The sequence below is a fragment of the Equus asinus genome, chromosome 5 (genome assembly GCF_041296235.1).
Source record: "Equus asinus isolate D_3611 breed Donkey chromosome 5, EquAss-T2T_v2, whole genome shotgun sequence".
NCBI lineage: Eukaryota > Metazoa > Chordata > Mammalia > Perissodactyla > Equidae > Equus > Equus asinus.
Window position 1 is genome coordinate 34622694 of NC_091794.1, and position 13024 is coordinate 34635717.

Below are 13024 nucleotides of genomic sequence, written 5' to 3' on the forward strand. Positions count from 1 at the left end.
AACTCTCACTACCATGGCCCAGGTTCTTTTCCTAGTCAGGGAACCACACCACCTGTCTATCAGTTGTCTTATTGTGGCAGCCGTGTGTTGCTGTTGTGCTGAAAGCTATGCCACCGGTATTTCAAATTCCAGCAGGATCATCCGCAGTGGACAGGTTTCAGTGGAGATTCCAGATGAAGACAGACTAGGAAGAAGGACCTGGCCACCCACTTCTGAACAAATTGGGACCCTATGAGGGTTCATGAGAACCCTATGAACAGCAGTAGAGTATTCTTTGATACAGTCCTGAAAAGTGAGAGGATGGCTCAAAAAGACAAGGCAGCGTTCCACTCTGCTGTACACAGTGTCACTAGGGGTCTGAATCAACTTGATGACATTAACATGAACCATTTATTATAGTTGTATGAGTGTATGTAAGAGAGTGAGTATTTGTGTGTGAACTTCCAATGAGTAGATACATGTCTGATTCACAGGTATGGTCCACTCAGGATCTCATACAGTGTCTTGCACATAGTGGATTCTCAGTGTTTATTGAAGAATGACTGAATGATCCATGAGTAGTCTCAAGTGAAACAAATCTCTGTTTACTAGGTGACAACTAAGGACATTCTTCCTTAGTGCTTTAGTCAGCAGAGGAAAACAACTTTAGTGGCTATTCTATGTGGTGCTGATGTGACTCCAGAAAGATACAGCATGTGGTTTTGATTTTAATAACTATTAAGCATGTGATTAACAGACTCACTCACTTTGGAAGCTTCAATAAGGTCAGTTTTCTTTAACCATCTTACAAAGCTCCCCAGTAGGACCTGCTTACCTCTCCACCACAAGGGACTCACAGTTATAGAGAATCCGATTCACTAACACTTTATCACATTGTTTATTTCAGGATCATGTAGATCCGTTCTCTATCTCAATGCAGGACCAATTATTTTGACTTTAGCAAACTGTTATCAGTATACAGAAAATTCTGTCTTATGGAGGCACAAAGTATAACTTTAATTCTGAGTATCAGACATGGAAGAGGGCTCAGAGATGATCTCATCCTCACCACTCATTTTCCTGGAGGCTGACATACGGAGAAGTTAAGTTACCTGCCCAAGATGCCCGGTAAGTTGACGCAGAGTCTGGACAAAGCCTTCTCCCTCTCTTACTACTGGGTTATTGTGATTGTTCTGCTACACTGTCCCTCAAGGAATCTGCCTTTCTAGATAATTGTTGTGTTTCCTTAGTCTGATGTGAATGCTAATTTTGTCCCTGGAATTTCTTCACCTTCCACTCAGAAACTGGTCTGTCTGCATCTGAGAGATAACAAGACAATTGATACAAAATAGCTTCCTGTGATTATAGAAAGTCATTAGGAAGAAACAGTAAAGGTATCGATTGAGAGGAAAAGAAACTCAAGGAGACAGTCTTTCACTAAATTAGACCTGAAAAGCAAAGAATGATTCTGTCTTAGAGAGGAGACCAGGGAGCTGTTCCCAGCAAGCAGAGGAACTCTCACGCTAAGGAGACAGAATTGTGCCTGGAGAGGTGGTCTTCAGAGAAGTCATGACCCATATCCACAGGACTAGGGTGCCAACACCTCATGACCTCCTCTAGTTTTTTAGTAACTGAGAATAAGTGCTTTAGTTCCAGGTGTTTGGTTTCTCATTGCTAGAATGTTCTTCAGTGTCAAGGACTTGCTGGAGACTGAGAAACAAAATTTGTAGGATAAAGTCCCAGCTTTCAGGGAACTGAGTCTGTTAGGTAAAACATACTCATTAAAAATTACCAAATGTTACAATGAAGGTTTATATTGAGTTCTAGGAAAGAAGAAAGGAACCTGCAACTCCCTCTCTTTTTTTCTCTAAATTATTCTCCTTATTAGTTTTTAAATTATGGTTTGAGAGCCTAAATAACTTTATTCTGGATGTAATAAATAAATTATTGGAATCATGATATACTTTTTTCAACATAATCTAGGTCAGCTTGAAAAGTGTTAATATTTCTCTTTTATATATGAAGAGGCTGAGAACTAGAGAGATTAAGTAACTTGCCCAAGATGTCACCAGCTGGTGAATGGGAGATGAAACCAGGTTGTCTGATTGCCAATCCAGTGCTCTCCCCACTGTATCTTCAGAGGTAGAGGTGAATTAAAGGGAAATTGCAACTTGCTGGGCAAATTAAAAGCAGATCAGCTCCAGAACCTCTTAATTTAGCTCTCCCATATATAATGCAAATGGGTATCACTGTTCAGTTACTGTCAGAGGAGAAAGAGGTTTAGGTTCTGGGATTCAGATTTGGCTTTATGACTCCATTAGAGGCACTGCTTCCAGGGAATTGTTTGGAATCTTTTTTTTTTTTATTTTTTGCATGTTCAGTATCATAGTTTTAGTTTTTCTAAATGATTGAACAAACAAATAAAATTAATAACCTCAGGCTTTAAGCCCTTCTTCTCTCACCTCATTCTACACACATAGGTTTTGATACAACCCAGGCTGTAGGAATTCTTAGCTTGAAGCTTTACGATTCTATTGGTCTCAGTCTTTAGTCCACAGGCCATGGCATTTGCCTCACTTATGACTGGTTGGCAGCTATACCTTTCTCCCTCTGGCCTTATAGGTATATCTTGTGAAAAGTTGGCCTGAGAATTTTCATTGAAATTTATAGATAAGGTCAACTTTCACTAAGTAGGCTTTTACACCACTGAGGCTGATAGACTTCTCAAGGTCTCAGATAAATATTCTAGGTCACATAAGTAGTCATCTCATTTCTATTAGCTTCATGTGTCTCTGGAATATGGCCCATTAGGATGGTGAAATTGTTATCCAGATATTAAATAGTTCTATTAAAATAAGTAACATTTAAAAGAAATTCAGGCTTTTAGGGTAGAGTTCAAATAGTTAAGAAAGATAATGCATTCCCAGTTAATTGCTGTTCAATTCTATTTTTCCTGTATAAAAAATACACAAAAGTACATTTTCAGTTATAGTGCTCCATTAAGGTCAGGTGGCCCACTTTATGAAGGAAATATTAAGCTACCCTAGAATTTCTATCCTTGGGTAGCAATTTATTTGACTACAAAATGCACATTATGATAATCAAGATTTACAAATTTAACTAGGACACAGTTTTTTCTTCCTCATTTTTACCTCTATGCTTGCCCATTCACTTCCCAAACACAAGAATGGAAGGCAATGATTTTACCAGACTTTTCACTGATGTTTTCTTCATTATCATTTTTATTTGTTATTATATACGGGTTAGCATGATGTACTCATGAGTAAGACCACTCAAGATCCATAGCCTTCATAAAATCTTCTAGAACTTTTTGCCTCTCATGTTCTTTCTCCATGTGATTTATCAAAACACTTATTTATGGATCACCCATGTGTCATTGCAGTGGACAGATTTCTGATGTTGTTGCTTCTGTCCTTCTCGCCCTCTTTCTCCTCCCATTTCTTCTCTGATACCTATTCCCCTCTTTGACAGCAGCATCCTGAATTATTTTTGGTAAATCCTCCTTCTGTGCATTCTCAGCCATGTGGCTGGAATGAGATTGACTCCACTTCTGGTCCAGGATTGATACCAGAACAGGTTAAGCCGTTTAGAATATGCCGTCCCCTGGTGATAGGGATTGGTTCATGGCTGGGCACATGAGCATTGAATTTCTCAGATTTTATAATTCATAAACTAGGCATTAGGCAGGAATTTATACTTCCATCTTTTACAAATGTAGAAACTGATCTTCAAGGTATTTAAGTAATTTGACCAATGTCACAGATAACTTACATGACAGAGCTCAAAATTAAGACCAGCTCTTCTGAAGAATCAAGTAAAGCTGTCCATTCATTTCAGGTTTAGGGACACCAGGATCAGTTAAACAATGCCAAAGGTCTCTTTGATTTATGCTTTCCTTCTGCCGCTTGTTATGGTCAGCACATCCACCTCTTCTCTGGTGATTAAGCCCCACCACTTGGCCTCTAACATCCTGGGATCGCATCTGAATTCAGAGAGTCCATTTTTATGGTAACAATTCTCACTGTCATTCTCAGCCTACAGAGAAAGGGCAGTATGAGCTTCCACAGAGCTCTTTGTGAAGCTTCCCATTCACAGCCTTGGTGAAGAGAGGGTCTCTGGATCTTCTCACAGAATGTTGGGAGGAGGTGAATGAGCAGGTATCACATGATGAAAGCACTACAGTATTCTTATCTGGGGTCCTTGTTTTTGTCTCCTCTCTCGACCTGAGGCTTCCCTATGTACTTCTCCTCAAGTCTCTGACTTGAGAGTTACATCCTGTTGGAGATAAGACACTGTTAACCATAACTTAAGGCCTTCCCTGAGGAAGGTCTGCCTTCCCAGGTAACATTTTATTTGCCTTTCTAAAATTGCCAATTTATTACCATTAATGTATTATTTATTTGCATGCTGTTGAGTGACTGTAATAGTGTAGAATATTTGTGTGTATATGTGTGCGTGTGTGTGTGCATATGTATATGTGTAGGGATTTTTTTAGTGATAAGCTCTTTCAAGTAACAAATATTTATCAATGGCCTATTTGCTAGGTGGAAGTTACAAAGATTAATAAGCTAAAACCTCTGTCATCAGGCAGTTCAAACTCTGAATGAAGGTTCACTAGTAACTATAAGACATTGGTTCTCAAAGTGTGAACCTGGATCGACAACATTAAAGTCACCTGGTAACTTGCTAGAAATACAAATTCTTGGGCCCATCCCCAGAGCTACTAAATCAGACATTTTGGGAGTGGGTCCAGAAATCTGTGTTTTTGTTTTGTTTCATTTTTGGTGAGGAAGACTGACTCTAAGCTAACATCTGTGCCAATCTTCCTCTATTTTGTATGTGGGATGCCACCACAGCATGGCTTGATGAGCAATGTGTAGGTCTGCACCAGGGATCTGAACCCACAAACCCCGGGCCACTGAAGCAGAGCACACAAACTTAACCACTATGCCACTGGGCGGGCCCCCAGAAATCTGTGTTTTAACAAGTTCTCCAGGAGATTCTGATCACACTAAACTTTGAGAATCACTGTTCTAAGACAATAAGGAAAAATATGAGGCTTGGGTATGTTAGGAAATTCACCATGGTAAAGGTAACATTTGATATTTTAGTTTTTGTGTTTTATTCCAAAATTTTAAAGACATACGTGTGGAGTCCCTTTTTATTTCCCCCTCAGGCATGTTCTCATTCTTCTCCTTTTAGAAGCAGACACTATCATGGGTTCAGTGTGTATGCTTCTTGCGTATGGTTTTGCACTTTTACTATATATGTATGTAATCATAAATAATCTGTCGAATTGCGTTGAGCTTTACCAATCTTTATGAATAGTAGCTTATATTTTTAAAATCTTTCCATTTATATTTTTTCAGTCATTTTAATTTCTGCATCGTATTTCATTGTACAAATATATCAGAATTGTTATGCATTCCTCTGTTGGTAAGCATTTGGGTTTTTTCAAATTTGTATGGGAGAGTGAAGCTGTTGACATCATTAGATCTTTCTCAGCACTATAAGAATGGATACTCTCTCTTTACCAAAGGAAAAACAAATTAAAATCAAAATAATTCTGCAGGTCTCATAGTGTTTTTCATTTAGCCATAGGAACTCCATGCTTCTCGGCAACTTTTGCATTATGACTTGCTACATTTGAAAACCTATATATATATAGAATTAAGTCCAGCTACCTATTGCCTCTCTGTTCTTATTCATCCTATCAAGATTTGGGCTCACTGAAATTGTTTCTTCTGAAATTGTCTATAGGGAGAATACTCTGAATCTCAGCAGGTATTTCTAAACTCCCTTGATTCCAGTTAGCGTAAGTTCCCATCGGGTAGTTCTAGGGGAGACAGATAGCTGAACATATCAGACACTAGTTTAAAAAGCTGAACTGTGCTATTTCGTTCTCCATCTGGAAGGAGCTGAATCAGGACTGACCTGGGGCTTAAACAGCAAAGGCTTTATCTGCCTGGGTGGATCCGGTCACAAAGAAAACCAACTGTTCATTGGGGTTAGGCCAGGGCCATTAGAGCCCAAGGCTGTTTAACCTGCTATAGGAAGCTGGTAAACTGAAATCTAGTGAATTTCATTACTGTAACAGTCTCCACCACCACCCAGGGGTTCACCAATAACCTTCTAATACTGGCCTGAGAGCTGCCCCAGAGCCACATGTGGTGGGACCACAGAGAAAGAATCATAGTACTCTCTGGCCATGTGCTAACCCATCATTCAGAGCTTGAACCTGTTCTTGAGGCTGTGTGCCAATCCATCATTCAATACTTGCATTTGCTCTTCCATTTCTCTAACCAGAAGTCATCCAGACTCTGCTTGAATTCCTCTAATGATGGGGGACTCATTGCCTCCTGAGGTAACTTGGGACTGGATAGAACAAGTCCAAGCACTCCTTCAAGGAAAGCCCTCCAAATATTTGCAGAGAGCTCCCGTGCTTTGGCTCTCTTGCTGCACCCGGGTGCTTTCTTCTCCCTCCTAGCCATCTTCAGTTCTTTCCATCTTTTTGCATGTGACACGTATTCTGATTCTCTCACCCATCTCTGCACACATTTGAATGTGGTCTATGTTCTGCTTTGTTTTTGTTTTCTGAGAGTGAGAAAGCATTCTAAAGATCTAGGAAAGAAGGATTTTAAGTACAGGGTGAAATATATCAATTTCTTTTTCTTTTTTGGCGGCCTCTGCATCATGGTACCTTGACTATACTGATTAGCTATTGGTTGAAATGAAAGCTTACCTGTTCTGGCTTTTTTGGTTCAGTTACTGTCACCAAACCAAGGAAGACATTTTCTCAAACACCAAAGACTGTTTTTTTAGATGACCAAAGTGAGGTTTAGGGAGGAAAACGGTCATATCCAATGTTACACTCAGGGTCAAAACTTAGTTGTCCTGATTTTCTTACCAGTGCTCATTGCACCATCTCCTCAAAGACACCTGTAGGTATCAGTCAGATATAAGTTAATTGTATAATTTAAGACAATTTGGTCCTTAGGGAGGTAGAGTTGGGAAGGCTGTGTTGTTCACTAAAATATAATGAATAGAGCTGGATAAATGGGCCTCCTAATTCTAGCTGGGTTTAATTTTTAAACTCAGCGCAGTGTCACTCAGTCCTCAAGGAGGAATGGTGAATAACATCTTCTCTGTATATATTTAATTATAAGAAACACCAGTGAGTACTGAGGTACCAATTAGGTGCTGTGGATATTCAGAGACTCAGAATTTGACCTTGAGGAGCCCAAGAGGGCTTTGACCTAGAGGGAAGACTGTCATGTTCATGGAAGTATAGGAAGTTCTATAGTTGAGGTGTGAAGCAATTGCTACAGGACTGCAGCCAAGAGGAGAGACATTCCTATTCAGAGAAATAGGAGGAGCTGAGCTTTTGACAGATGGTGGAGAATAGAAGCATGTGAAATGCTGTTCCAAGTTGAGAGGATAGATGGCGAAAACACAGGCGGGAAAATGCAGGGTGTGTTTCAAGAACGATAAATCAGTTCCAAGGTGTATCGCTCTGATCTAGATTTTTCCCTCGGACTTCAAAGAAGAAATGTCACCACTGCTTGTTCATATTTTTTTAGGGTGGTTGATGCAGGGAGAAGAGTCTTTCCCTGAGATGGATGGAGGATGAACGAATACGGTATGTGAGCATTTTTCAATTTCTTTCAAAAACTAAAAAGCATTTGCAGGGGTCAAAACAAAGATGGTTTTGCTATACCCTGCAGCCCCAGAACAAAAACAAAATGTTGAAGTAGGTTGTCAAAATGTTTTCTGACAATTCAACCTTAAAATGACTTCAAATAAAAGACAGAGAGCTATATGGAAGGCTGGCCTGTTAGCATGTGGCCTTCTCTTTCTCTAAATTGCTAGCTATTTCCATATGTTTCTTTCCTCTTATGTTTGTCTTAATTTCTATGGAAAGCGGACTGATCACTGGATAATATGCGTGATGCATTTAAAACTCAGGACGAAACATTAATCTGAGTTTTAGGACTGAGGGGATGACAGGATAGGATCATCTAGTGATTAGATTAGAGTGTAAGGCCCTTGTTTTATACCTGAAGAACACAGCTTTCTTTTAAAAATTCCAACTAATAGTTGTGTAGACCTTAATAGTTTATAGACCACTTTTCACAAGTATCAATTCACTCACTCACCCAAGATAAACGTATTGAGTATCTACTATGTGTGAAACTCTCCTCTAGTGTTGGAGATATAGACATGAATATGGCATAATCCCTGCCCTCAAGGAGTTCATGGTCTTATAAACTGTCTTATAAACAAATTCTCCCCTTGTTGCAGAATGAGAAAATCAGAAAACGTTCACATCATTTTCCTCCAGTCTTTGGGTGCCAGAATGACAGGAGAATGAAATTAAATTCACTTCAAATGTTTTCCTTCCGGACTGTAAAGCTGCTGGCATCATTTATCCCAGCCCCGGCACTTACATAATCTGGGTGCCACGGGAGCCCTTGGAAGCCATTAAACAAAAAGAAGACATCAAATAATAGGGGGAAAAAGGCAGTTAAAATGCTGGACCCAATAAGGTAGTCAGAAGACTTAATTTAAATGCAAGCCCAGGACCCAGAATACTGAACATTCAGGAGTGAGGGGATTCAACGGGGAGGGACAAAGGGAGTTACAAGAATGCCTTTAAGAGTGGAGAGGGGACGTGGGTCCTTGGTGGCCAGGTCATCTTTCTTTGTACAGCAAAGGAATGGACATAGTACACTGGTGGATACTGGCAGTTCTAAGGCTCCGTGAATCTTGGAGGAGAAATGGGTATTGGGCAAGGTGAATGCAGCGGGATCAGGTCTCAACTGTAGAGATCCCACTGGGATGGGATCTGTTACATAGGAGGAAGACATCTTAGCCCGGGGGCTGGGACTTAGTGGTGTATCTGCTTTGCCTTTTTTTTGTTTTTGGTTTGACTCTGGGAATGGGCTTGGGGGTCTTGGAATGAAGCGTCTCTACTGGAAGCTGCACTAGTTAAGACAAGTGGCTCTGTGTGTGCTACAGGCTCCAGGTTCAGGCCCTTCCCAGTCCAGATGGGGTCTGAAGTTACCCTGGGAGGTACAGGACCCTCAAAACACATTCCCGAAGGTCACCTTCATGTCTCCAGCATCGAGACAGTGCCCACCCGGTTCAGGATCTCATAGAGTCTGGAATCCCCTTATCGCCCCTGTGTCTGCCCTTCATTTGCTCTGGGACACTGGCTCAAAACTGGGCACAGGAATAGAGGGTCTGGCATGTTGCAGCACCGAATTTACTCCTTTCTACTCTTTCCAGGGTAGACTCAAAAGCAGGAAAGGCCAGAAATCATCAACAGGTTAAGGTAAGTGTTTAAAAGTCATCCTTGCGTCTTCCAGGAAGGGCACAAACCCTCAGAAAATGAGAGTGAGTGGTCCCATGGCACAGACCTTTAGGGTGCTCCCACCTGCTCATCGCTGTGGTCTGAGGAGTGTATCTGTCTGCTGACAGACCATGCTGGATCTCCATTAGGGTCTCCTCTCCTGCTCTAATAACTTTTGAGGTGCCATGGGAAAGAGGGGCTGCTGGCTTCCTGACCTCGGGGTACATTGCTGAGCTCTCAGGTTAATTTTACTTTGGAAGATGTTGGATTTATCCTCTTTTCATACTTCTGGGGATCTTCCACCCACTTCCACCTCTGGCGAAGTTAAGGGCACTTGTAGTAGGCTGAATAATGCTCCCCAAAGGGCCCCAGGTCCTAACCCTTGGAATCTGTGAATGTTACCTTATATGGCTGGAGGGATTTTGTAGATGTAATTAAGTTAAGGATCTTGAGGTGGGAAGATTATCCTGGATTATCTGAGGGGGCTGTAAATGTAATCATGAGTGTCCTTCTAAGAGGCAGGCAGATGAAGATTTAACACAGAAGAAGTAGGCAAGGTGACACTGAAACAAGATGCTAAGCTGCTGGTTTGAAGACGGAGGAAGGAGCCATGAACCAAGGAGCACAGCTCTAGAAGCTGGAAAAGGCCAGGAAGCAGATTTTCCCTAGAGCCTCAGGAGAGAGCACTGCCTCTCTGAGATCTTGATTTCATCCCAGTGAAACTGATTTTGGACTTCTGACCTCCAGAATCATAAGACAATAAATGTGTGTTGTCTTAAACCTCCAAGTTCATGGTAATTTGTTATATCAGGCACAGGAAATTAATAGAGGGTGCTCCTGCCACATTTGGTGTTTTTTCAGGCTGAAGGATGAACAGAAAAGAATCTTTTCAGCCCTGGGAATTAGGCACGCAGATTCTAGTCGCTTGGTTTTTGTTTCTGTCTTAACCTATACCAAGCACACATTTCTCTTTGCTTACATAGAGGTCAGCATATTCACTGACATCCAAACCAGTTTGATTTGGGATGAACTTAGTTGTGATAACATCCTGATGCATTTTACTAGTTTTGGATGGCAACATTGAAGAGAAAGACCAGAGGGACTGGCTGCTCATTTCATTCTTTCTGAATGGATATGAAGGACCAGCAGAAAAGGCTGGAAAAGTGGCAACTGGCAGGGATATTAAGGACTCTGCTGAGCTCCTCTTTCGTGGGACATAAATACCTCAAGTTGATCACAAGGTCTCTTAAATCCTTAGGCTTCACTGGAGAAGAATGCTTAGGCTTCACTTGGATGTGGGGACTGACGGCCACACGTGGTACAAATCTGCTATTCCTGCCCATTGCTCTCATTCTCCAAGCTGCTCACATGGGCTCTCAGTCTCCTCGGCTGCCCGTGTCTTCTGGCTGGGAAGGCTTCAGTTCTAGAGTTCAGAAAGGCTCCAGTACCAAGAACTAAGGACTAGGTTCTAGCTTAGGCTTTAAGGGATAGGTTCCAAAGAGTCTTACATCATCAGACACATCTTGCCATCAAGGAAAGAAGGTGGATATTGAAGAGAAGAACAAGGCCCATTCAGGAAGCAAGGCTTTAGCCTGAGTGTTCCCTGTGACTCAGGTAGGAAATAGTTTTAGCAGAACTAGTCTAAAAATTTGTGGCACCTTCAGGCTGTTGTTGGAAGCAGAGACCCTGGCCTCCCTTAGGTGTTTCTGAGTCAGGGGAACACAAGGTTCCTTCTTCCAGTCATTAGGGATTCTGGAGGCTACGGGCTCAGCTTTGGCTTCTGGCCTCTTGATTCAGATAGTCATAATGGCCCAAGGTTGGAGCCAGGGACCCTGCCTGGAGCTTGATATATTGGTATTAGAAAGGCACCCTAAAGGGGCCAGCCCAGTGGTGTAGTGATTGCATTTGCACACTCCACTTCAGAGGCTCGGGGTTCAACAATTTGGATCCTGGGCGCAGACCTACGCACCACTTATCAAGCCATGCTGTGGCAGCATCCCATATAAAAGGAGAGGAAGATTGGCACAGATGTTAGCTCAGTGATGATCTTCCTCAGGCAAAAAGAGGAAGATTGGCAACAGATGTCAGCTCAGGGTCAATCTTCCTCACCAAAAAAAAAAAAAAAAAAAGGAGAGAGAGAGAGAGAGAGAGAGAGAGAGAAAGGCACCCTAGAGCTTGGCTCTTTCCAGAGCTAGTCACTCTCTCATGAGGCAACCCCAGTGTGTGGTTTCTGAGTCTTATGAGGTTAGTGGTCATGGGAGACAGACATCACCATTGAAAGTCCTGACTTAAAGCAGCTCTGAGATAACCAGGAAGCCTGTTTTACACATAAGTCAGTAACTGTCCTCACCTAATTGAGTAAGCTTTAGCCTTCAATTCAATTTTGTACACAGTTTTTAACTCTAAGCCAGACTATCTCTCTCCCTTCCCTTTCTCCCTCTCCCTCTCTCTTGTTCCTTCTCTTTTTCTCTCTCAGTTCTTGCAGCCTTGGAAGTCTGGAAAGGCTGAAACAGAAGAATCCATTGAATTCAGGGCCTTGTCTCCTATCCTTTATGTACAGACCTTAAAACTGAGGTCAAAGATTAATTAGTGACAGAGTCAACTCAAATTTTAGTATAAGATAATCTTTAGCTCTCTGTGGTGACACACTGCAGAGACTATCAGTGAAGTGACTTTTATTTTAATATCAGAATGACCTCTTTATGCTCCAAGAATTTGTTGGTATGAAAATCACTGGCTGCCCTTCTTTGCTCTCATTCAGCTCACAGGCTAACCACCTATTCTTGGGTTCTGTGAACTCTAGCACTGTATGGACGCTGGGGTGGGATATCTTCTCGTCAACTCTGGGAAGTCAATAAGTAAGCAAGCAGGAATTAACATTTCCTGATTCTAAGAGGTTCTTCAGACTCAGAAGCTTGCATAAGTTTCAGAATCCTGAGAGTTTTTGTTGTTGGTGTTGTTTGTTTGTTGTTCTTTTTCTATTCGAGAATCCACACGATGTAGTTGAAAGAGCACCAGACTTCAAACAACAACCACACACATTCTTTCATTTAATCCTTCCAACCTTATGAAATAAGTATTATTATTATTCCTACTTTAAGATGAGGCTCAGGGAGGTTGTGGCACAGCCCAGACTAGAATCCAGTTACATTTGAACTCAAAGCGCTATTCTTCCATATTAACTCCAAATTAGATAAGGGTCATAACTCCCAGGCATCTCCTCCTGTTAGATTTGGGTGGGTCTAGGAGTGAGATCCAGCACAGGCAAATTTTTGGGGGGTGTTGGTGGATAGGACCTGTAGGAGAGCAATCTAGTTAGCATAATTATTAAGTAAATAGTGGGAAATAAAAATTTGCTAGGTGGAGAACAGATTGTAAGCCCGTTGGATGAGTTGGACTTGGTGTGGAAATCAGTGTCAACTCTTGAAGGGTTCTGGATGGAGGAGTGAGTACACAGGTCTGGGACGAGGCAAAGGTCAGAGCAGTTGGAGCAGCCACTTCCGAAGCCCATCCCAGCATTCACTGGTTGAATTCAAGGTGACCTGGTGGCAGGGAGATCCAATATGATTGTTGGATTGTGTGAGAATTGGAGGCCTGACCTAGTGAGGAAACAAATCAAGAGAGGTTTTGGAGGAAAAAAATGACAGGATTTGATGACAAATTAGATATATG